At 42.5% G+C, this 23780-nt stretch overlaps 1 pseudogene; it reads right to left on the reverse strand.

The window, feature by feature from the left end:
- The window catches only part of LOC139317704 (ubiquitin carboxyl-terminal hydrolase CYLD-like), an 83880-nt pseudogene that overhangs the window by 8374 nt on the left and 51726 nt on the right, over window positions 1-23780 (reverse strand).

A 23780-nucleotide genomic window follows, 5' to 3' on the forward strand; every position in this document is an offset into this window, starting at 1 on the left:
GGGGGCGAGACATTGGCCCCCACAGAGAGGGCGTGTAACTTGGGCGTCCTCCTGAATGCACGGCTGTCTTTAGAAGAGCATATGACGGCCGTGGCCAGGGGGGCTTTCTATCAGGTTCGCCTGATACGCCAGTTGCGCCCCTTTCTGGATCGGGACTCCTTATGCACGGTCACTCATGCCCTCGTCACTTCCCGCCTGGACTACTGCAACGCTCTCTACATGGGGCTCCCCTTGAGGAGCACTTGGAGGCTCCAACTGGTGCAGAATGCGGCCGCGCGGGTACTTATGGGGGTGACATGGCGCTCGCACGTGACACCTCTCCTGCGCGAGCTGCATTGGCTTCCAGTGGTCTTCTTGGTGCGCTTCAAGGTATTGGTTCTCATCTTCAAAGCGCTCCATGGCTTAGGGCCCGGTTATTTACGAGACCACCTTCTGCCTCCGATAACCTTCCACCGGCCAATACGCTCCCACAGAGAGGGCCTCCTCAGGGTGCCGTCGGTCAGGCAATGTTGGCTGGCGACCCCCCGGGGAAGATCCTTCTCTGTGGGGACACCCGCCCTCTGGAATGAGCTACCCCCAGGGATACGACTGATCCCGGACCTCCGGACCTTCCGCCGGGCCCTGAAGACTTTTTTATTTCAGCAAGCCGGGCTGGATTAAAAATCTTTTAATTGGTGAATTTTATGGGTAAGGGGTTTTAAATTGGGGAAGCCAAAGATAAATTTAATTTCGTTTTAAAGTATTTTAATGTTTGTATTGTGTGTTTTTAATTTTGGCTGTTCACCACCCCGAGTCCTTCGGGAGAGGGGGCGGTATAAAATAAATAAATAAATAAATAAATAAATAAAAATAGTCTTTGACGTATGACCGTAATCGAGCCCAAATTTCTATTGCTAAGTCAGACAGCGGTTAAGTGAATTTTGTCCCATTTTACAACCTTTCTTGCCCCAGTTGTTAAGTGAATCACTGCAAATTGTTAAGTTGGTAACACGGTTGTTAAATGAATCTGGCTTCCTCATTGACGTTGCGTGTCGGAAGGTCACAAAAGGTGATCATGTGACCTCAGGACACTGCAACCATCATAGATATCAATCAGTTGCCAAGCAACCAAATTTTGATCATGTGACCACGGGGATGCTGCAACGGACATAAGTGTGGAAAATGGTCGTAAGTTACTTTTTCCAGTGAAGTAACTTTGAACGGTCACTAAACAAGCTGTTGTAAGTTGAGGACTACCTGTAGTCAGGATGGTGGCTACAATAATGGAACTAAATTGCTCTGATCGCACAACCACCATCTTGTCGATGTGTCTGACCTTAGATCAGGTGTGTCAAACTCAAGTCCGGTAGCTGGAGCCAGCCCACAGGGTGGTTAGATCTGGCCCATGGGGCCACCCTGGAAACAGTGAAGGACTGGCCCATGGTGCCTCTGCCAGTGAAAACAGAGCTCGGGAGGGCCACAAGCAGCCCTCCCAAGCTCCGTTTTCACTGGCAGACGGTTATAGGAGGCTGTCGCAGCTGAAAACGGAGCTCGGGAGCCCCGTTTTCTCTGGCAGAGTGCTCGGGTCACCACAGGCGCCCCCGACATGAGTGATGTCGAGCTGGCCATGCCCACCCTGGCCACGCCCACTCTGCCCCCGGGGCCAAACACAACCTGAAGAGGTTGCAGAAAAAAATGCTTTAAAAGTCTCTGTGATGATCCCAGCGGAGTTGCCTGATCGTCAGAGAGACTTATAAAGCATTTTTTCCTGCAACCTCTTCAGCGGAAGAGGTGGTTAAAAAATGCTTTGAAAAGGCTCTGATGATCCCAGCTGTGTTGCCTGATCGGCAGAGCCTTTTCAAAGCATTTTTTTGCATTTGCAGAAAAAATGCTTTGAAAAGTTGTTTTAAAAAAACAGTTGGCCACGCCCACCCAGTCACATTACCCCACCACCACCAAGCCACGCCCACAGAACAGGTAGTAACAAATTTTACATTTCACCCCTGGCACCGCCCCCTAGAGTCAGGAACAACTAGCACATATGTGTGAGGGCAACCTTTACCTTGACCTTTACTTTTACCTTTATTACTTTATTTCTATTCTACTCTTCCTTTCTTTGCTCAAGGGAAGGCAGGTTTGTCTGAACTGGGTGTACAAGGGGGGTGGTCATCAGGAAAAGATTGCCTCTCCATTTTTGCCTTCTTTCTCTCGACAGATCTAGAAGTTTTCCTCACCCTGCTGTTCCAAGTGCTAAAGATGGAGCCCCTCTTTCAGATCCGGTGAGAAGGATGAAGGATGCTTTCTATTTCGTAGTCCAATGCTGTATATTTGTGGTGTGCAGAACACTTCAAATTCAGACTTGTCGCAGATTCAAGATGCTCCATTTGGGGCCCAAAAACATTTATTTCGGCGGCAAAAGAGGTCTGTTTTGTATTCAAAATGAGGTGGTTTCAATTACTCGGAATTAACAGAGCAGCCCCATTTCATCTGTTTCAAACTCAAAATGGGGCATTTTGGAAATAAAATGTATGTGACTCTGATGAATATTCATGCAATTTTACACCAAGGTAAGTTAAAATAGGGAGTCACAGATATTTGTATATATATTCTTTGATTAACTGGGATAGGTACAGGATAATAATATATAACATTTTTAGTTATATAGAGAGCAATGAACTTACTGTGACCACAAACCACCCCTAAATTTCTATTTGGCCTTGGAATGGAATGGAAGAATAGAGTAGAGTAGAGTAGAGTAGAGTAGAGTAGAGTAGAGTAGAGTAGAGTAGAGTAGAATAGAATAGAATAGAATAGAATAGAATAGAATAGAATAGAATAGAATAGAATAGAATAGAATAGAACAGAACAGAACAGAACAGAACAGAACAGAATAGAATAGAATAGAATAGAATAGAATAGAATAGAATAGAATAGAATAGAATAGAATAGAATAGAATAACAGAGTTGGAAGGGACCTTGGAGGTCTTCTAGTCCAACCCCTTGCTTAGGCAGGAAACCCTATACCACTTCAGACAAATGGTTATCCAACATCTTAAAAACTTCCAGTGTTGATTGTTTTGATTGTTCTGTTTTGCTAGGCAGTATCTCTGTACTCCTTAGAATGGTTTTGCAACCCTGAGGGATAGAAATTTTAATAAAATAATCCATGGTAGAAAATAATCCATGTTGCTTACATTATTTTCCTACATTTACACATTTTCTCCCGGTTTATTCCAGACCAACTAGTATCCCTTTAATCTAATTCTCTTTTTCTCCCATTTGAACCCAGCTCCGCTGGCCAGGACCCTCATGGCTGCATATTCTACCAGATATTTACTGAGGACCATCCAACTTGATACAGTGATGGATCTAACCCAATAACTCATGAGACAGAGTAAAGTCTTCAAGAAATTCTTTTATTGCAGGCCTGGATTGTTCCTAGGCCCATTCCTCTGATAACAACTGACCTTTTGTCCTTCTCTTGCAGGTACACATCTGGAACTTCTGGATGGCCTCGTGGTGAGACCTCTTATACCCAGGGGGAGGAGTCAGAGGTAAGGTGGAGTGATGGGGTGTGTGGTTGTGTTAACCCTTGCAGGACTGTGAGGGGATGTGACATGAATGGGTTAGACATTTAACCTGACAAAACCCCCTCTAAATGTCTAACTGATGGCCGGTACATGATATTTGCATACACACGTTACATGCACAAGATTACATGATTTACATATAGACACATATTTTTGACGTGAGGTACGCGTGTTGTTTGTGAGGTAAAGGTTTGGTAAGTATATCAGCAGTTTGCTCCTCAGTGTCACAGTGTATGGCCTTAATGAAACCAATCTCCAAGAATTGTCTAACATGTTTACATTTAATGTCGATGTGTCTTGATCTCTGTCCCACGGCATCGGCCTTTGATATTTCTATGGCTGCTTTATTATCTTCATGGATAATTATTGGGTATGATGGTTCAGTCCAAATATCACTGAGTAAGTCATCAAACCATATTAGGTTATTTGCGGCTTTGGATAAACAGACGAATTCTGCCTCGGTGGTTGATGTGGCTACTAGTTTTTGTTTCCCCGAGTACCAATGTATGGGGCTATTGTTGAGGAAAAGTACATACCCAGAAGTGCTTTTCCTACTTTTGATATCTCCCGCCCAGTCAGCGTCTGCATAACAGTTTAACTTTGGTTTCATGGACAGGTCTGGTTCAAGGCATAATTGGGCATCAATACTGTATTTTAGGTACCTGAGTAACCTTTTGATGGCATCCCAGTGTAGAGTTGTTGGCTTACTCACATGTCTAGATAGTAGGTTGACAGCTAAAGCGATGTCTGGCCTTGTCATGTTGCAGCTTCGTTATATACATTTTTTAGAAAATCTGGTTGCATGGGGGTCTCGCTGGGTTTTGCCTCAGACATATTACATTTTGATAATAGTTCTACGATCTTTTCTTTTTGCGAGAGTCGGAAGCCTTTGTCAGTTTTGGTTACTTGGACCCCTAAGTATTTGTCTATTTTCCCTAGTGATTTTAATGTGAAATGACTTCCTAATTCAGCGGCAAACCTGTCACATTTGGTTTTTTGTTTCCCTATGTATAATATATCGTCCACATAGACAAGGATGCCTTCAAATGATTCCTTTTCTCGCTTTATGAAGAAGCATTTATCTGCTGAAGTGGCGGTGAAGCCCATAGAGTTGAGGGCTTTGGCTAGACAATCGTACCACCTTTTACCTGACTGTTTAAGTCCATATAAACTTTTATTCAGAAGCCACGTGTTGTTTTCTCCTTCGTTGTATCCTGGTGGGGCCTTGACGTAAATTTCCTTATCCAATTCCACATGAAGATATGCAGTTTGTACATCGAATTGAAATACTTCTAGTCCCAGGATGGTGGCTACTACTAGGGCGCTCTTGACGTTCTCAGCCCTGACCGTGGGCGAGTAGGTGTCAGTGTAGTCCTCTGGGTACTTCTGGGCGAAGCCTTGTGCGACTAACCTCGCTTTGTACAATACTTTATTGTTTTCTAGTGTTTTGACCTTGAACACCCACTTGGTCCCTATTGGTTTTTTGCTCTGTGACCACAAACCACCCCTAAATTTCTATTTGGCCTTGGAATGGAATGGAAGAATAGAGTAGAGTAGAGTAGAGTAGAGTAGAGTAGAGTAGAGTAGAGTAGAATAGAATAGAATAGAATAGAATAGAATAGAATAGAATAGAATAGAATAGAATAGAATAGAATAGAATAGAATAGAATAGAATAGAATAACAGAGTTGGAAGGGACCTTGGAGGTCTTCTAGTCCAACCCCTTGCTTAGGCAGGAAACCCTATACCACTTCAGACAAATGGTTATCCAACATCTTAAAAACTTCCAGTGTTGATTGTTTTGATTGTTCTGTTTTGCTAGGCAGTATCTCTGTACTCCTTAGAATGGTTTTGCAACCCTGAGGGATAGAAATTTTAATAAAATAATCCATGGTAGAAAATAATCCATGTTGCTTACATTATTTTCCTACATTTACACATTTTCTCCCGGTTTATTCCAGACCAACTAGTATCCCTTTAATCTAATTCTCTTTTTCTCCCATTTGAACCCAGCTCTGCTGGCCAGGACCCTCATGGCTGCATATTCTACCAGATATTTACTGAGGACCATCCAACTCATGTGGTCCCAATAGTTCAAGAGCTTCTGGAGGGATCACTAGTGATCGGGATCTCAAATTCACAGAGGTGAGATGCAGGACCAGGAAGATAGGCAGATGTGACCTTCCTATCCCCTCAGATATTGTTTTCAGCAAGACAACTTGTATCACATTTGAAGGACCGCAGGATACAGAAGGTTGATCTAAGGCAGGGATGTCAAACTCAATTTCATTAAGGGCCGCATCAGGGTTGTGTTTGGCCTCGGGGGCAGGATGGTGGCTACAATAATGGAACTAAATTGCTCTGATCGCACAACCACCATCTTGTTGATGTGTCTGACCTTAGATCAGGTGTGTCAAACTCAAGTTTGACAAACTCAAGCCGCCCTGAGTCTCCGGAGAAAGGCGGCATATCAATTGAACTAATAAAATAAATAATAATAAATAATAATAAATAAGTCCAGGAGCTGGAGCCAGCCCACAGGGTGGTTAGATCTGGCCCATGGGGCCACCCTGGAAACAGTGAAGGACTGGCCCATGGTGCCTCTGCCAGTGAAAACAGAGCTCGGGAGGGCCACAAGCAGCCCTCCCAAGCTCCGTTTTCGCTGGCAGACGGTTATAGGAGGCTGTCGCAGCTGAAAACGGAGCTTGGGAGCCTGTTTTCTCTGGCAGAGTGCGCGGGTCATCACAGGCACCCCCGACATGAGTGATGTCGAGCTGGCCATGCCCACCCTGGCCACGCCCACTCTGCCCCCGAGGCCAAACACAACCCTGATGCGGCCCTTAATGAAATTGAGTTTGACATTCCTGCCTTAGAACAACCTTCTGTACCCTGCGGTCCTTCAAATGTGATACAAGTTGTCTTGCTGTAAACAATATCTGAGGGGATAGGAAGGTCACATCTGCCTATCTTCCTGGTCCTGTATCTCACCTCTGTGAATTTGAGATCCCGATCACCAGTGATCCCTCCAGAAGCTCTTGAACTGTTGGGACCACATGAGTTGTGTCAGGTTGAATGTCTAACCCATTCATGTCACATCCCCTCACAGTCCTGCAAGGGTTAACACAACCACACATCCCATCACTCCACCTTACCTCTGACTCCTCCCCCTGGGTATAAGAGGTCTCACCACGAGGCCATCCAGCAGTTCCAGATGTGTACCTGCAAGAGAAGGACAAAAGGTCAGTTGTTATCAGAGGAATGGGCCTAGGAACAATCCAGGCCTGCAATAAAAGAATTTCTTTTTTTTTTTATTATTGAAAAAGTTTTAAAACAAACACATTTTCCCCACAACCCCCCCTCCCAACCCCCCCTCCCCCTCCCCCTCCCCGACTTCCCAGAGCAGAATACAAGGTATTTCTATTGATCTTTAACAATAATCTAAAATGCATAACCAATCATTAAACTAACACCCCTATAAAAAAATTTCTTAACCCCCCATATATAAAATCCTATTTCTTAAACATAATACTTCTAATATCACTTATATAACGCTTATACAAATAAAAGAAATCATTCATAAGCTATTTGATATTTTTTGGTCTGATACTTATTTTGTATATAATCAATCCATCTTCTCCAGTCCTGTATGTACCTTTCTTGTGTGTGATCCTTCAGATATGCTGAAATTTTAGCCATTTCAGCTAAATTAGTTACTTTCAATATCCAATCATCAATAGTAGGCAAAAAGTCCTTCTTCCAGTATTGTGCTACCAACAATCTTGCTGCTGTTATCAAGTTCAAAATCAATTTAGTCTCTGCAACTGTACAGTCCGTAGTTATACCCAGTAAAAACAACTGTGGAGTAAATTTCAGTCTCTTTTTAAGAATATTCTGCATCACCCACCAAATCTTTATCCAAAATGCTTTGATTTTTCTACAAGTCCACCATATATGATAATAAGTTGCATCATCACAGTCACATCTCCAACATTTAGCTTGCACATTAGAATACATACATGATAATTTTTTAGGATCTAAATGCCATCTATAAAACATTTTATAAAAATTTTCTCTTAAATTTTGTGCTTGTGTAAATTTCACATTTCTAATCCAAATCTTTTCCCAAGTTTCCATCATTACTGGCTCTTGAAAATTTTGTGCCCATTTAATCATACAGTCTTTAACCAATTCCGTCTCAGAATCTATTTCCAATAAAGCATTATACAACCTTTTAATATGCATTTGTTTTTGATCTCTAATTTGTTTTACCAAATTCTCCTCATTTTGCACAAAGCCAGTTTTTTGATCTTCCTTCCATCTAGCCTGAAGTTGACCATACTGAAACCATGTATAAATTATACCTTCTTCTCTCAGTATATCTAAAGATTTCAGATACATTACCCCCCTTTCCATAATAAGAAGCTCTTTATAGGTAATCACCTCCTGTTTTTGTTCTATACTTATATTTTCTATTGCATGTCTAGGATTTGCCCATAAAGGTATCTTATAATTTAATTTATATTGATATTTTTTCCAAACCCTTAACAAAGCATTTCTTAATATATGAACCTTAAATACTTTATCCACTTTTTTGTCATATAACAAATAGGCATGCCATCCATATAACAAATCATAACCTTCTAAATTCAAAATTCTCCCCTCAGTTAGATTAAACCAATCACTGATTTGTGATAAAACCGCTGCTTCATAATATAATCTTAAATTAGGCATTTTAAGACCCCCTCTTTCACGTGTATCTTGTATAATTTTCATTTTTATTCTGGGTTTTTTCCCAGCCCAAATAAAAGTATTAACACCTTTCTGCCATTCTCTCAAATTTTCATCCTTCTTAAGCACAGGTATCATTTGGAACAGAAATAAAAATCTAGGTAAAACATTCATTTTAATTGCTGCAATTCTTCCCAATAAAGACAACTGTAATTTTTTCCAATTTTCCATATCCTTCTGTACCTTCTGCCAAAGTACCTCATAATTATTTTTGTATAATTTTGTATTTGAAGCTGCTATGTATACCCCTAGATATTTAACCTTTTTAACTATTTCAAAATCTGTTAATCTTGCTAGTTTATCTCTTTCAAGTATAGTCATATTTTTAACTATCATCTTTGTCTTATGTGAATTAACTTTAAATCCTGATACTTTCCCATATTGATCAATTATATCCAATATATATGGAGCCGACTCTATAGGTTGAGATAAAGTAATAACCAAGTCATCTGCAAAGGCTCTTAATCTATAATCTTGTTGTCTAATTACAATACCCTTCAATTTTTCTGAGTCACGTATCTTGTTCAATAGTACCTCCAAAGTCAAAATAAATAATAGTGGGGACAGAGGACACCCCTGCCTTGTTCCTTTCTCAATTTTAAAAGCCTCTGTTAAACCTCCATTAACTATGATTTGTGCTGTTTGCTGCTGGTATATCGCTCTAATTGATTGTGTAAAATATTCCCCAAAGTGCATTTTCTCTATTATTTTGAACAAAAATTGCCAGTTCAAACGATCAAATGCCTTCTCTGCATCCAGAAATATAAACGCTGCAGGGACTTGATTATTTTTCTCCAAATATTCCAGTAAGTTTACAATTTGTCTAACATTATATCTCATTTGTCTCCCTTTTATAAACCCTGATTGATCATTGTGAATTATTTGTTGCATAACTGGCATTAATCTATTAGCTAATATTTTAGCAAAAATCTTATAATCAGTATTCAGAAGTGAAATTGGCCTGAAATTCTCAGGTTTAATGGAATTTTGGTCCTCCTTTGGAATTAGTGAAACAAAGGCTGTTTTCCAAGAAGGTGGTACTCCTCCTCCTACTTGTATTTTATTAAATAAAATTTTTAGTGGTTCTAACATTTCAGATTGTAAATGTTTATAATAAACAGCTGTTAGTCCATCTGTTCCCGGAGCCTTACCTATTTTTAATTGTTTAATTGCCCCAACAATTTCCTCGGAAGTTATTGGCTGATTCAATCTCTCTCTCTGTTCCAGCGTTAATTCAGGAATCTCCATCTTTAAATATCTATCAATATCAGCATCTTGAATTGCATCTTTAGCATATAATTTTGTATAAAACTCCAAAAAAGCCTTTTTTATTAAATTCTGTTGATAAATCTCTTTACCTCTAAATTCTATCTTATCTATAACACGTGATTTCTGTTTTTTCCTCATCGTGTAAGCCAACCATCTCCCAGGTTTATTAGCATTACAAAATGTGTTATGTCTGGCATATTGTATGCTGGTTGCTACTTGCCCAGCCATTAACATATTAAATTGCTCTCTTAAAATATTAATCATATCTTTTGCCTTTTTATCTCCCGGGTTAATTATAAGCAGTTGTTCTTTCTTTTTAATTTCCTCCTCTATCTCTTTCCGTCTATTTTGTTGTTTTAATCTATATTTATTATTCAAAAAAATTAATGTTCCTCTCATATATGCCTTACACGCATCCCATACCATCTCCATTGAAGTTCCTTTATTCATATTGTTAATAAAAAATTCTTTCATTTGTTTTTTAAGCTCACACAAATTATCTTCATATCTAAATAAATTCTCATTTAACCTCCAAGACCTCCTTTCCCCTCTTTCCTGCTCTAGTTCCACCCAAACCGGGCTGTGATCAGTTAAAGTTCTTGGACATATCTTCGTACTCTTCACCCTAGAAAAAAGATCATTTGTAGTTAATATAAAATCAATCCTAGAAAAGGATTGATGCCTATCTGAAAAAAAAGTAAAATCGCTCTCCAATACGTTCCTTTCTCTCCAAATGTCTCTGAGCTCCATATCCTCCAAGATATCAAAAAAAGATTTAGGCAACTTAGCACGCATGGAAATTTTGGAAAGACTTTTTTTATCTTTCTGGGTATTTAATACCCCATTCCAATCACCCATTAAAAGTAAAGATCTATAGTCCCATTGTAATATTTTGGTATGTAAAAGTTTGTAAAATTTATCTTGTTGTTGATTAGGTGCGTATACTCCAATTACAAGCAGCTTCCCATTCTGTGTTGTTAATTCAATTGCAATATATCTACCTTGAGTGTCAGCCTCAATTAAATTGGCCACTAAGCCTCTTTTAACGTATATAACTAGGCCATTTTTCTTTTCTGGTGCTGATGCCACAAAATGTGTACCTAATTTCGAATTTATCAAGTACTTTTGATCTGAGAATTTAATATGCGTTTCTTGCAAACAAATGACATCGTTCTGAAATTGCTTCAAATAGTGAAATATTTTCTTTCTTTTTTGTGGAGAATTTAAACCGTTAACATTCCAAGATAAAAATTTATTTGCCATCTCTGGGCGTTCCAAGCTTTGAGAGCATCAGCTGAACCTCCTCCGCCATTTTAGACTTCGGCCTAGCTCCTCCCACTGCTTGTGTTTTTTGGGCTTGTTGGGTTGGATCTTGAGGCTGTTGTGCCAGATGTTGTTTGTAAGTAGCTCTTGTCAATCGTTGATCTTTTGGCAGCTGTATCATCGTTAATGACTCAAGGGTTGGTGGTGGACCCCCACTCAATAGTGGATCTTCTTCCAGAATGGCTCCTCCAGCTAGTGCTTGAGCATAAGTTTGTGGTTGCCCTCCATCTTTCTCTTGTTGTGTGATTTCCAATTGCTTTCTAGCACCCCCTGGTGAGGGTGGCCTTCCAGCCTTTAAAACATTGGCATAAAAATCTTTTGCCTTTCCAACTGTGTTTAAACGATGTCTTTGCCCAGCGTATGTCACTATTATCCCAAATGGGACATCCCATCTGTACTGGAGTTGCTGATTTCTGAGCTCATTCACCAAAAAACCAAACTGCTTTCTGTCTCTTAACATTTTAGGAGGAAGCTCTTTCAGGACCACCAACTCTTGTCCCTCCACTTTAGTCTTGTTTCTGTAAGATGCTTGCAAAATGTCATTTCTAAGTCTCCTTGTTGTAAAATAAATCACCACATCTCTTGGTAGCTGCTTTTGTTTTGCCAGCCAGGAATTGACCCTGTAAATTTTGTCCATTTGAATTGCCACATCTTCTGGCCTTTCTGAGATCAGCTCTGCTAAAGCATTGGAACAAACATCTTTTAAATTTTCACCACTCTTTTCTTTCAAACCTCTCAGCCTCAGGGCAAATTCCATTGATCTGTATTGTAACATAACCATTTCGTCATCCACTTTCTCTGTCTGTATCATAACCTCTCCTAGTTTAGTTGCAAGCTCCAAGTTGGCATCATCAATTTCCCGTACTCTCTCCTCAATCTTTAACATGTGAGTAGCCAATCCTGAAACTGCATAAACAATGTCATCTCTTATTTCATCATGTTTTTCCTCCACCACACTTGTAAGTTTCTTTAGCTCCTCTGAAAATTCTTTCATCATTTCTGTCTGATTGTTCAGGGCACCCATTATAAATTCTTTAAGGTCTTGTGACTGTGTATCAGCCAGAAGTTGTTGTTTTTGAGTCACTACAGGGGAACCACCTCCCCCTTTAGAAGTTGGTGGCTTTAGTTGTTTAGCAGCCATTTTTTTTTAAGAAAAGTTTTTTCCTTTTACAGCCACAAAATCTTATAAACAGTCTTACAAAGTATATTTCAAAGTTTTTCCAAAATAAACAATCCTCTCTTCAAGCTATGCTCAATCCCCAGCAGTTTTCTCTTCAGGCAGAGGGCTCTTAACAAGCAGTTTCCCTTTAACTTTCACTTTCCCTTCCACCCATAACAAAGGCTTCCTCTCCAGCCTCCAGCTCAAGAGAGCTCCGTTTGCAACAATGTATTCACGGAGTTAAGTTCTGTTTCTCTTAAAAAGCTTGCACTCTTGCTTCCGCTCTGTCTGCCTTGTTAGAACTCATTAAAACTCACTGTTTGCTGGCAGAATTGGACGCAGACGTCTTGCTCTGAATAACAGAGGCACCAGTGATCCGGAGCGATGGGAGGGGTGAACTGGGGAGCTCTCACCCTCCGAGTCCCTGGAGTTAATCCAGTGACTTTCGGGGAGCTCTACCCACCCCCTCCGACTCTCCTCTCCTTCTTTGCCCGAAGGAGAGTTTTTTCAAACCGCCGGACAGCTGTTTAGCGCTGTCAGGGCGGTTTTAACAGATCGGGTGGCTGGCGGTCTATGGAGACCGTCCTCGTCGTCTGCGGAGCCACCGGAAGTTCAATAAAAGAATTTCTTGAAGACTTTACTCTGTCTCGTGAGTCATTGGGTTAGATCCATCACTGTATCAAATGGTAGCAGAGGATGGTTACCCATAACTCTGAATAATCACTGAATCAAATGTTTATTCTGAGAAGAAGAACAGAATAAACACAAGAGCCATCACTAGACAAATGGCTGCACAACTATTTCCCTCTGGAGCCATCCCGAAGACCACCTCAGCTGGGAGAGAGCAGATGGATGATCCATGCACCCCATCCAGGGCTGAGCCACACAGGGGAGATGAAGGGAATGGTACCAGCACCACCCCACTCAGAAACAACGACTTCAAGACGGCCGTCTTGAAAATCATGGAGCTACCCATCACAGATGAGGACCTCATCGCGAACCTCCAGAGACTGCTAAGGGACCATGGAGCAGCGAACGAGGAGAAGGAACTGACCTGCGAGGGCCCAGATCCAGTAGGGGAAACATCACCCCAACCGGACGAGCTAGAGATGGCAGGATCTGTTTTCACGCCCTTTTCCTGGTGGCCATCTTGGAATCGTCAGCAACCAATGGGAAGCCCAGATTCAAATCCGTTGGCGCGAACCTGCCCAAGCCCTAAAACAAATAAAGACTCATCCAACAACAATGATAGAAATAAAAACCAAAAATCCAGGAGCTCACCTACTGAGATCGAGATCGAGAAAGCAATGGAGATCCTCGAAGCAGCCTTCGGCTCCGCTTTCAAACCTCCCGTGGCAAGCACGAACCGCGAGGAAGCCCCTGGGACCCGAAGGGACCTCAGAGCAACCATCGACAACCAAACACCGACCCTGCCACTCCCAAGAAAAGCGACTCACTTCCGCGACGAACAAAGAACATCGACCACCTATGGACTGGCCACACGGCAGGACTCAAACTCACCACCCCCCCCAACTATTGGCGCGAGACCCGAGGGAAGAAAACCAAGCCAGCTACTTACCTGCTCCACGACCTCCTCTGGGCTTCTCTGCTCACCCAGGAACCAGCATCCATGGATCGGGACCCACCGCCGCCGCTGCCGCCACCGCCAAGCCACCAGACCTCGGAAGTCCTCGACCAACGACCGCAATGCCCCCACGCCTTCCACTGATGTCTGCGGGGAATCCAGCCACCCAGCAACAGGCTCTGACGCCCAGCGTGGAGTCCAGATACGCCAGGGGTGAGTCCAACCTCCCCCTGGCAGGCCTAGGCCTAGGCCTGGGAGCCGTGACCACGAGCTCCTCACCCGACGACTTCCAGAGCGAAATGAGCTTCGCGCATGCCCAGTCTTCACCTGCAGGGAGAGGAGAAAAAAAAAGTGTCTAGCAGTTTTTTTAACCTAAGCTCAAGCATCCCATTGCCTTATTGTGAATTCACTCACATCCAGGACCATGGACAGCTGCTCCCAGTAAGTAATTACCCAAATAATTCTGGAACATTACCTGCTAACTTTCTTGAACTACAGGTAGATGGGAGAAACCTTTTAGAATGGAGTCAGCAACTGCAAATAACATTTATGAAAGAAAACATGCTTTTTCTAATTTCAAACCCACCCCAGAAACCTTGGACATTTGAAATTGACTGTATTCATCACAGAGCTTTTTGTATACTGTTAACCAGCATCTCACCTACTATGTACCCAAGCATAGGTGATCACATGACGGTACACAAGGTCATGCAAAAACTTTATAGCCTATTTTACAGTAGAAGTAGAGCCACCACTACAAAGATATCCAGGGATTTTCACTCTGCCAGGCTCAGGCCAGGGGTTCCCATGAGCGAGCACCTGTTGAAGCTGAATGCTACCAGGGCTGAATTAATGCAGAGAGGGGAAGCAATCACCGAGGAGAGTATGATGAGCATAGTCATAAACTCATTAGACAATAGCTGGGACAACTTTGTGACACAACTGGACAGTCTCAGTCTAGAACACTTATCCTTAGACATACTCACCAACTGCCTAATTGCAGAGGATAACCTAAGGAGGGACCGCCATCTATCCAGGAGAGATCCTAGGCCCACCAAGAGGGTTGAGTTCCAGGATAGGGCAAAAGGTACTCCAGAATGCTTTACTTGCGGTTCCAGGAGCCATTTAAAAAGGGATTGCCCCAGAAACAATAGGGACAGGGGATACAATGATCGAAGAGGGAGACAATCACCAGACCGCAGGCCTTTTAGGGAATGAGGGCCCGGGTGGTCCCCCAACCCCAGGCGAAACAGTGAGCGTAGGGACAGTTCCAGGGACAGTAACCCAGGGTCCATGTACAGGTTCAGACATGAGAAGCCAGACTCCAAACAGAAAATAAGCAAGAACATGTGGCTCTTAGACTCAGGAGCCACTAACCACACCACACATAACCCAAATTTATTCATTTCCCTCATAGAGACAGATTTTGAGATCAGAGTGGCCAACCAGAGCATTGCCAAGGTAATAGGAAAGGGAAGTGTACGTATCCCAGGAATAGGTGAAATAAAGGGGCTGCTATATGTGCCAGAAATACCCTATAACGTGCTAGCTACCACTAAACTCACAACAGACACAAACACCGAAATAATGTTCAAAGAAGGCAGGGTATACTTATCCAATCAAGGTAGAAAGGTTGGGAAGGTAACCATACACGACGGTCTACCTTATTTTGCACCTAGCGAGAATGACGAAGGGAGTGTAAACACAAGCACTGCCAATGAAGAAAAGGGAAACACAGAAACAGGAGGGATACACCAGAGGGAAACCAATTGCATGCCACCAGGTAAAAACACGGTATCTATGGGAAAGCCCATCCATGATAATTGTGCACACCTTCTCCACAGAAGGCTAGGGCATATCAGTTTCCCAGTTGTTAAGAAAATGTTGGACTGTACCGAGGGTTTAAGAGTAAAAGATTGTGAGAATTATTTAGAGTGTTCCGTGTGTAAATGCTCAAAAATTAAGGTCAAAGCGAGGCCTAAGAAATCAGAGCGGACTACTGACTCTACCTTTCAACTAGTACACATGGACCTAGTGGGACCATTGAAGCCATCCATTAGGCATAGAAAAAGGTTTTTTCTAACCATAGTGGACGATTATAGTAGATACAGTTATGTATACTCACTCAGACATAAAAATGAAACATTCCAAAAATTCAAAGAGTTCTATAAAAGAGTGGAATTACAACATGGCACCAAAATTAGACAGGTAATGACTGACCGAGGTACAGAGTTCATGGCCAGAGACTTTACAAAATGGTTAAGGGAAGGGCATATTGCACTTCACCTCTTAACTTTTTTCCCCCTTTCAAAATGGAGTCATAGAACGTAAAAACGGCGTGCTCCAAACAATGGTAAGATGTGTCCTAGAAGACGCAGGGATGAGCCAATCATTCTGGTCAGAGGCATTGCATTACTCCAACTATACACTGAACAGATTGTGGTCAAGTTCAATTAATAAAACCCCATATGAGATAATGTATAAGAAAAAACCTAACCTAGCCCACCTGCATATATTTGGTGTCCCAGCGGACGTTCCTATCCCCAGACAATTAAGAAAGAAAGGAGAAAAGATATCCAAAAGACTAAGATTCATGGGGTACGAACCAGGAACAAAGGGTTACAGGTTCGTGGATTGCAACAACAAGTTCATTGTGTCCAGATCTGCGGACTTTCATGAACACTCAAATTGGTCAAGGCTTCATTCCAACGACATTTTCCTTGGCGGGGACGCGCACTCACATAAACAAAGGGATGAGGAACCAATCACTGAAAAAGCAAATGAAACCATAACACACAGGTCCAAAAACCACAAACTAAAGGCCAAGGAATGGAAGGAAGGGCACCCCACTCTGAACTTAGATAGCCTCACTAACAAAGAAGCCGAGCACCTGCATGAAACAAACACACCTCCTGACAGACCAGTCAGGGTGAATAGAAACAAAATACCAAAGAGACTTGAGGATTACATCATGTCTATACACACAGCCAATATCACACCCAGCTCCTATGAAGAGATACTTGACCTTCCCCAGGAAGAGACAGAAAAGTGGAAACAAGCCATGGAAAGGGAAATGGAGAGCCTTAGGGACCTTTGAGTATACTCACCAACTCAAGCACCAGAGAGCAAAAAACCAATAGGGACCAAGTGGGTGTTCAAGGTCAAAACACTAGAAAACAATAAAGTATTGTACAAAGCGAGGTTAGTCGCACAAGGCTTCGCCCAGAAGTACCCAGAGGACTACACTGACACCTACTCGCCCACGGTCAGGGCTGAGAACGTCAAGAGCGCCCTAGTAGTAGCCACCATCCTGGGACTAGAAGTATTTCAATTCGATGTACAAACTGCATATCTTCATGTGGAATTGGATAAGGAAATTTACGTCAAGGCCCCACCAGGATACAACGAAGGAGAAAACAACACGTGGCTTCTGAATAAAAGTTTATATGGACTTAAACAGTCAGGTAAAAGGTGGTACGATTGTCTAGCCAAAGCCCTCAACTCTATGGGCTTCACCGCCACTTCAGCAGATAAATGCTTCTTCATAAAGCGAGAAAAGGAATCATTTGAAGGCATCCTTGTCTATGTGGACGATATATTATACATAGGGAAACAAAAAACCAAATGTGACAGGTTTGCCGCTGAATTAGGAAGTCATTTCACATTAAAATCACTAGGGAAAATAGACAAATACTTAGGGGTCCAAGTAACCAAAACTGACAAAGGCTTCCGACTCTCGCAAAAAGAAAAGATCGTAGAACTATTATCAAAATGTAATATGTCTGAGGCAAAACCCAGCGAGACCCCCATGCAACCAGATTTTCTAAAAAATGTATATAACGAAGCTGCAACATGACAAGGCCAGACATCGCTTTAGCTGTCAACCTACTATCTAGACATGTGAGTAAGCCAACAACTCTACACTGGGATGCCATCAAAAGGTTACTCAGGTACCTAAAATACAGTATTGATGCCCAATTATGCCTTGAACCAGACCTGTCCATGAAACCAAAGTTAAACTGTTATGCAGACGCTGACTGGGCGGGAGATATCAAAAGTAGGAAAAGCACTTCTGGGTATGTACTTTTCCTCAACAATAGCCCCATACATTGGTACTCGGGGAAACAAAAACTAGTAGCCACATCAACCACCGAGGCAGAATTCGTCTGTTTATCCAAAGCCGCAAATAACCTAATATGGTTTGATGACTTACTCAGTGATATTTGGACTGAACCATCATACCCAATAATTATCCATGAAGATAATAAAGCAGCCATAGAAATATCAAAGGCCGATGCCGTGGGACAGAGATCAAGACACATCGACATTAAATGTAAACATGTTAGACAATTCTTGGAGATTGGTTTCATTAAGGCCATACACTGTGACACTGAGGAGCAAACTGCTGATATACTTACCAAACCTTTACCTCACAAACAACACGCGTACCTCACGTCAAAAATATGTGTCTATATGTAAATCATGTAATCTTGTGCATGTAACGTGTGTATGCAAATATCATGTACCGGCCATCAGTTAGACATTTAGAGGGGGTTTTGTCAGGTTAAATGTCTAACCCATTCATGTCACATCCCCTCACAGTCCTGCAAGGGTTAACACAACCACACACCCCATCACTCCACCTTACCTCTGACTCCTCCCCCTGGGTATAAGAGGTCTCACCATGAGGCCATCCAGAAGTTCCAGATGTGTACCTGCAAGAGAAGGACAAAAGGTCAGTTGTTATCAGAGGAATGGGCCTAGGAACAATCCAGGCCTGCAATAAAAGAATTTCTTGAAGACTTTACTCTGTCTCATGAGTTATTGGGTTAGATCCATCACTGTATCAAGTTGGATGGTCCTCAGTAAATATCTGGTAGAATATGCAGCCATGAGGGTCCTGGCCAGCGGAGCTGGGTTCAAATGGGAGAAAAAGAGAATTAGATTAAAGGGATACTAGTTGGTCTGGAATAAACCGGGAGAAAATGTGTAAATGTAGGAAAATAATGTAAGCAACATGGATTATTTTCTACCATGGATTATTTTATTAAAATTTCTATCCCTCAGGGTTGCAAAACCATTCTAAGGAGTACAGAGATACTGCCTAGCAAAACAGAACAATCAAAACAATCAACACTGGAAGTTTTTAAGATGTTGGATAACCATTTGTCTGAAGTGGTATAGGGTTTCCTGCCTAAGCAAGGGGTTGGACTAGAAGACCTCCAAGGTCCCTTCCAACTCTGTTATTCTATTCTATTCTATTCTATTCTATTCTATTCTGTTCTGTTCTGTTCTGTTCTGTTCTGTTCTGTTCTGTTCTGTTCTGTTCTGTTCTATTCTATTCTATTCTATTCTATTCTATTCTATTCTACTCTACTCTACTCTACTCTACTCTACTCTACTCTACTCTACTCTACTCTATTCTTCCATTCCATTCCAAGGCCAAATAGAAATTTAGGGGTGGTTTGTGGTCACAGTAAGTTCATTGCTCTCTATATAACTAAAAATGTTATATATTATTATCCTGTACCTATCCCAGTTAATCAAAGAATATATATACAAATATCTGTGACTCCCTATTTTAACTTACCTTGGTGTAAAATTGCATGAATATTCATCAGAGTCACATACATTTTATTTCCAAAATGCCCCATTTTGAGTTTGAAACAGATGAAATGGGGCTGCTCTGTTAATTCCGAGTAATTGAAACCACCTCATTTTGAATACAAAACAGACCTCTTTTGCCGCCGAAATAAATGTTTTTGGGCCCCAAATGGAGCATCTTGAATCTGCGACAAGTCTGAATTTGAAGTGTTCTGCACACCACAAATATACAGCATTGGACTACGAAATAGAAAGCATCCTTCATCCTTCTCACCGGATCTGAAAGAGGGGCTCCATCTTTAGCACTTGGAACAGCAGGGTGAGGAAAACTTCTAGATCTGTCGAGAGAAAGAAGGCAAAAATGGAGAGGCAATCTTTTCCTGATGACCACCCCCCTTGTACACCCAGTTCAGACAAACCTGCCTTCCCTTGAGCAAAGAAAGGAAGAGTAGAATAGAAATAAAGTAATAAAGGTAAAAGTAAAGGTCAAGGTAAAGGTTGCCCTCACACATATGTGCTAGTTGTTCCTGACTCTAGGGGGCGGTGCCAGGGGTGAAATGTAAAATTTGTTACTACCTGTTCTGTGGGCGTGGCTTGGTGGTGGTGGGGTAATGTGACTGGGTGGGCGTGGCCAACTGTTTTTTTAAAACAACTTTTCAAAGCATTTTTTCTGCAAATGCAAAAAAATGCTTTGAAAAGGCTCTGCCGATCAGGCAACACAGCTGGGATCATCAGAGCCTTTTCAAAGCATTTTTTAACCACCTCTTCCGCTGAAGAGGTTGCAGGAAAAAATGCTTTATAAGTCTCTCTGACGATCAGGCAACTCCGCTGGGATCATCACAGAGACTTTTAAAGCATTTTTTTCTGCAACCTCTTCAGGTTGTGTTTGGCCCCGGGGGCAGAGTGGGCGTGGCCAGGGTGGGCATGGCCAGCTCGACATCACTCATGTCGGGGGCGCCTGTGGTGACCCGAGCACTCTGCCAGAGAAAACGGGGCTCCCGAGCTCCGTTTTCAGCTGCGACAGCCTCCTATAACCGTCTGCCAGTGAAAACGGAGCTTGGGAGGGCTGCTTGTGGCCCTCCCGAGCTCTGTTTTCACTGGCAGAGGCACCATGGGCCAGTCCTTCACTGTTTCCAGGGTGGCCCCATGGGCCAGATCTAACCACCCTGTGGGCTGGCTCCAGCTACCGGACTTGAGTTTGACACATCTGATCTAAGGTCAGACACATCGACAAGATGGTGGTTGTGCGATCAGAGCAATTTAGTTCCATTATTGTAGCCACCATCCTGACTACAGGTAGTCCTCAACTTACAACAGCTTGTTTAGTGACCGTTCAAAGTTACTTCACTGGAAAAAGTAACTTACGACCATTTTCCACACTTATGTCCGTTGCAGCATCCCCGTGGTCACATGATCAAAATTTGGTTGCTTGGCAACTGATTGATATCTATGATGGTTGCAGTGTCCTGAGGTCACATGATCACCTTTTGTGACCTTCCGACACGCAACGTCAATGAGGAAGCCAGATTCATTTAACAACCGTGTTACCAACTTAACAATTTGCAGTGATTCACTTAACAACTGGGGCAAGAAAGGTTGTAAAATGGGACAAAATTCACTTAACCGCTGTCTGACTTAGCAATAGAAATTTGGGCTCGATTACGGTCATACGTCAAAGACTATTTTTATTTATTTATTTATTTATTTATTTATTTTATACCGCCCCCTCTCCCGAAGGACTCGGGGTGGTGAACAGCCAAAATTAAAAACACACAATACAAACATTAAAATACTTTAAAACGAAATTAAATTTATCTTTGGCTTCCCCAATTTAAAACCCCTTACCCATAAAATTCACCAATTAAAAGATTTTTAATCCAGCCCGGCTTGCTGAAATAAAAAAGTCTTCAGGGCCCGGCGGAAGGTCCGGAGGTCCGGGATCAGTCGTATCCCTGGGGGTAGCTCATTCCAGAGGGCGGGTGTCCCCACAGAGAAGGATCTTCCCCGGGGGGTCGCCAGCCAACATTGCCTGACCGACGGCACCCTGAGGAGGCCCTCTCTGTGGGAGCGTATTGGCCGGTGGAAGGTTATCGGAGGCAGAAGGTGGTCTCGTAAATAACCGGGCCCTAAGCCATGGAGCGCTTTGAAGATGAGAACCAATACCTTGAAGCGCACCAAGAAGACCACTGGAAGCCAATGCAGCTCGCGCAGGAGAGGTGTCACGTGCGAGCGCCATGTCACCCCCATAAGTACCCGCGCGGCCGCATTCTGCACCAGTTGGAGCCTCCAAGTGCTCGTCAAGGGGAGCCCCATGTAGAGAGCGTTGCAGTAGTCCAGGCGGGAAGTGACGAGGGCATGAGTGACCGTGCATAAGGAGTCCCGATCCAGAAAGGGGCGCAACTGGCGTATCAGGCGAACCTGATAGAAAGCCCCCCTGGCCACGGCCGTCATATGCTCTTCTAAAGACAGCCGTGCATTCAGGAGGACGCCCAAGTTACACGCCCTCTCTGTGGGGGCCAATGTCTCGCCCCCTATTATATTAGATGTTCCTGTTTTGGGCCAAACTGCCAGGATAAGGTTTCAACAAGTCTCCATGTAGTCACTAAATGGTTTGGTTCATTCCCAAAGAGTTGTGGTGGTGCAGTGGTTTGAATGCAGTACTGACTAGCCTGACTAGGTGGCTCAGTAGCTAAGACACTGAGCTTGTCGATCAGAAAGGTCGGCAGTTCGGCAGTTCGAATCCCTAGTACAGGTCTCCTGTGTGAGCAGGGGGTTGGACTAGATGACCTCCAAGGTCCCTTCCAACTCTGTTACTGTCACTGTTACAGTACTGCAGGCTAACTCACTGCTCACTGCCAGGAGTTCGATTCTGACCGGCTCAAGATTGACTCAGTCTTCCATCCTTCCGAGGTCGGTAAAATGAGGACCCAGATTGTTGGGGGCAAGAGGCTGACTCTGTGAACCGCTTAGAGAGGGCTGTGAAGTGATATATAGGTCTAAGTGCCATTATTATGGCTATTGTAAATATAATAAATAAATAAATGCTAAGGAATGCCCCTTTTTGGAACACATAAAAGGGATTTTTTTTTAAAAAAAAAGTAATTTAAAAATTATGTTGTACTATATACATATAAGTAATATAGTCCTATTTTAGTTAACTGTAGCTGTAAATAAAATGGAATCAATTGTAATTTCTCATCTGGCCATTCCCAATTCTTTAAATTATGTTTTAATTGCAATTGTGCTTTTTTTCTCCTTTCATCCAAGAAACACAATGTGAAGAAATTTTTTTGGAGTATAAGACGCACCTTTCCCCCCCAAAAAAGAGGGTGAAAATCTGGGTGCGTCTTATACTCTGAATGTAGCCCCACCCAGCCTCTGAAACGGAGCTTCATAAAAAAAGCCTCCAAAATGGAGCTTCAGAAAAAAAGCCTCTGAAATGGAGCTTCAGAAAAAAAGCCTCTGAAACAGAGGTTTCAGAGGAAGAAAAAAAGCCTCTGAAATGGAGGTTTCAGAGGCTGAAAAAAGCAAGGCACAGAGCTCAAAACCACAAACCTGTTGCTAAAATTCACCTCTGTGAACAGCTGATTGGGGGTATTCCCAGAAGCCGATCCACCCGCCAATCAGCTTTTTTCTTATTTTCCTCCCCAAAAACTAAGGTGTGTCTTATATTCCAGTGCGTCTTATAGTCCGAAAAATACAGTAACTGTTTTTTAAAAATTCATGGTTATATCTTGGGGATATAAAATTATCAGCACATTTATCACTGCGGAGAGAACAAAAATTAACTAACTCAAATTAATTTTTAAAGCCGGACTGCCTTGAGTAATCTTGTCCAAGCAGTTACTGTATGCAGTACAGATTAGTCCTCGACTTACAACTACAATTGAGCTCAAAATTTTTCATGCTAAACGAGACATTTGCTAAGTGAATTTTGCCACATTTTATGACCTTTCATGCCAAAGGTATTCAGTGAATCACTACAGTTGTTAAGTTGGTGACACGGTTGCTAAATGAATCTGGTTTCCCCATTGACTTCGCTTGTCGGAAGGTCACAAAATTGGATCACATGACCCAGGGACACTGCAACCGTCAAAAATCTGAGTTAGTTGCCAAGAATCTGAACTTTGATCATGGGGATGTTGCAATGGCCTTAAGTGTGAAAAACACTCATAAGTCAAATGTCTATGGAGATTCTCAGTCATCCAGGTCATGGTTGTCCCAAAGGTGCTTTTCCAAGAGGTAAATGGACTTTCTTGTTTTTCTTTGAAGGTGTTTGGCTTCTCATCCAAGAAATGTCTTTAGCTCCAAAGAAGCTTCTTGAAGAAGCTCAGAAGAGCTGAAGACGCTTCTTGGATGGGAAGCGAAACGCTGTCAAAGGTTGGTAGTTTTAAATTTCTGGGCATTTATATCTCAAAGGACCTCTCATGGACTATGAATGCTAACATGCTTGTGAAGAAGGCACAGAAGAGGCTGTACTTCCT

Source organism: Pituophis catenifer, unplaced genomic scaffold (genome assembly GCF_029215685.1).
Source record: "Pituophis catenifer annectens isolate HBS135680 unplaced genomic scaffold, rPitCat1.0.hap2 SCAF_5, whole genome shotgun sequence".
NCBI classification, from domain to species: Eukaryota; Metazoa; Chordata; class Lepidosauria; order Squamata; family Colubridae; genus Pituophis; species Pituophis catenifer.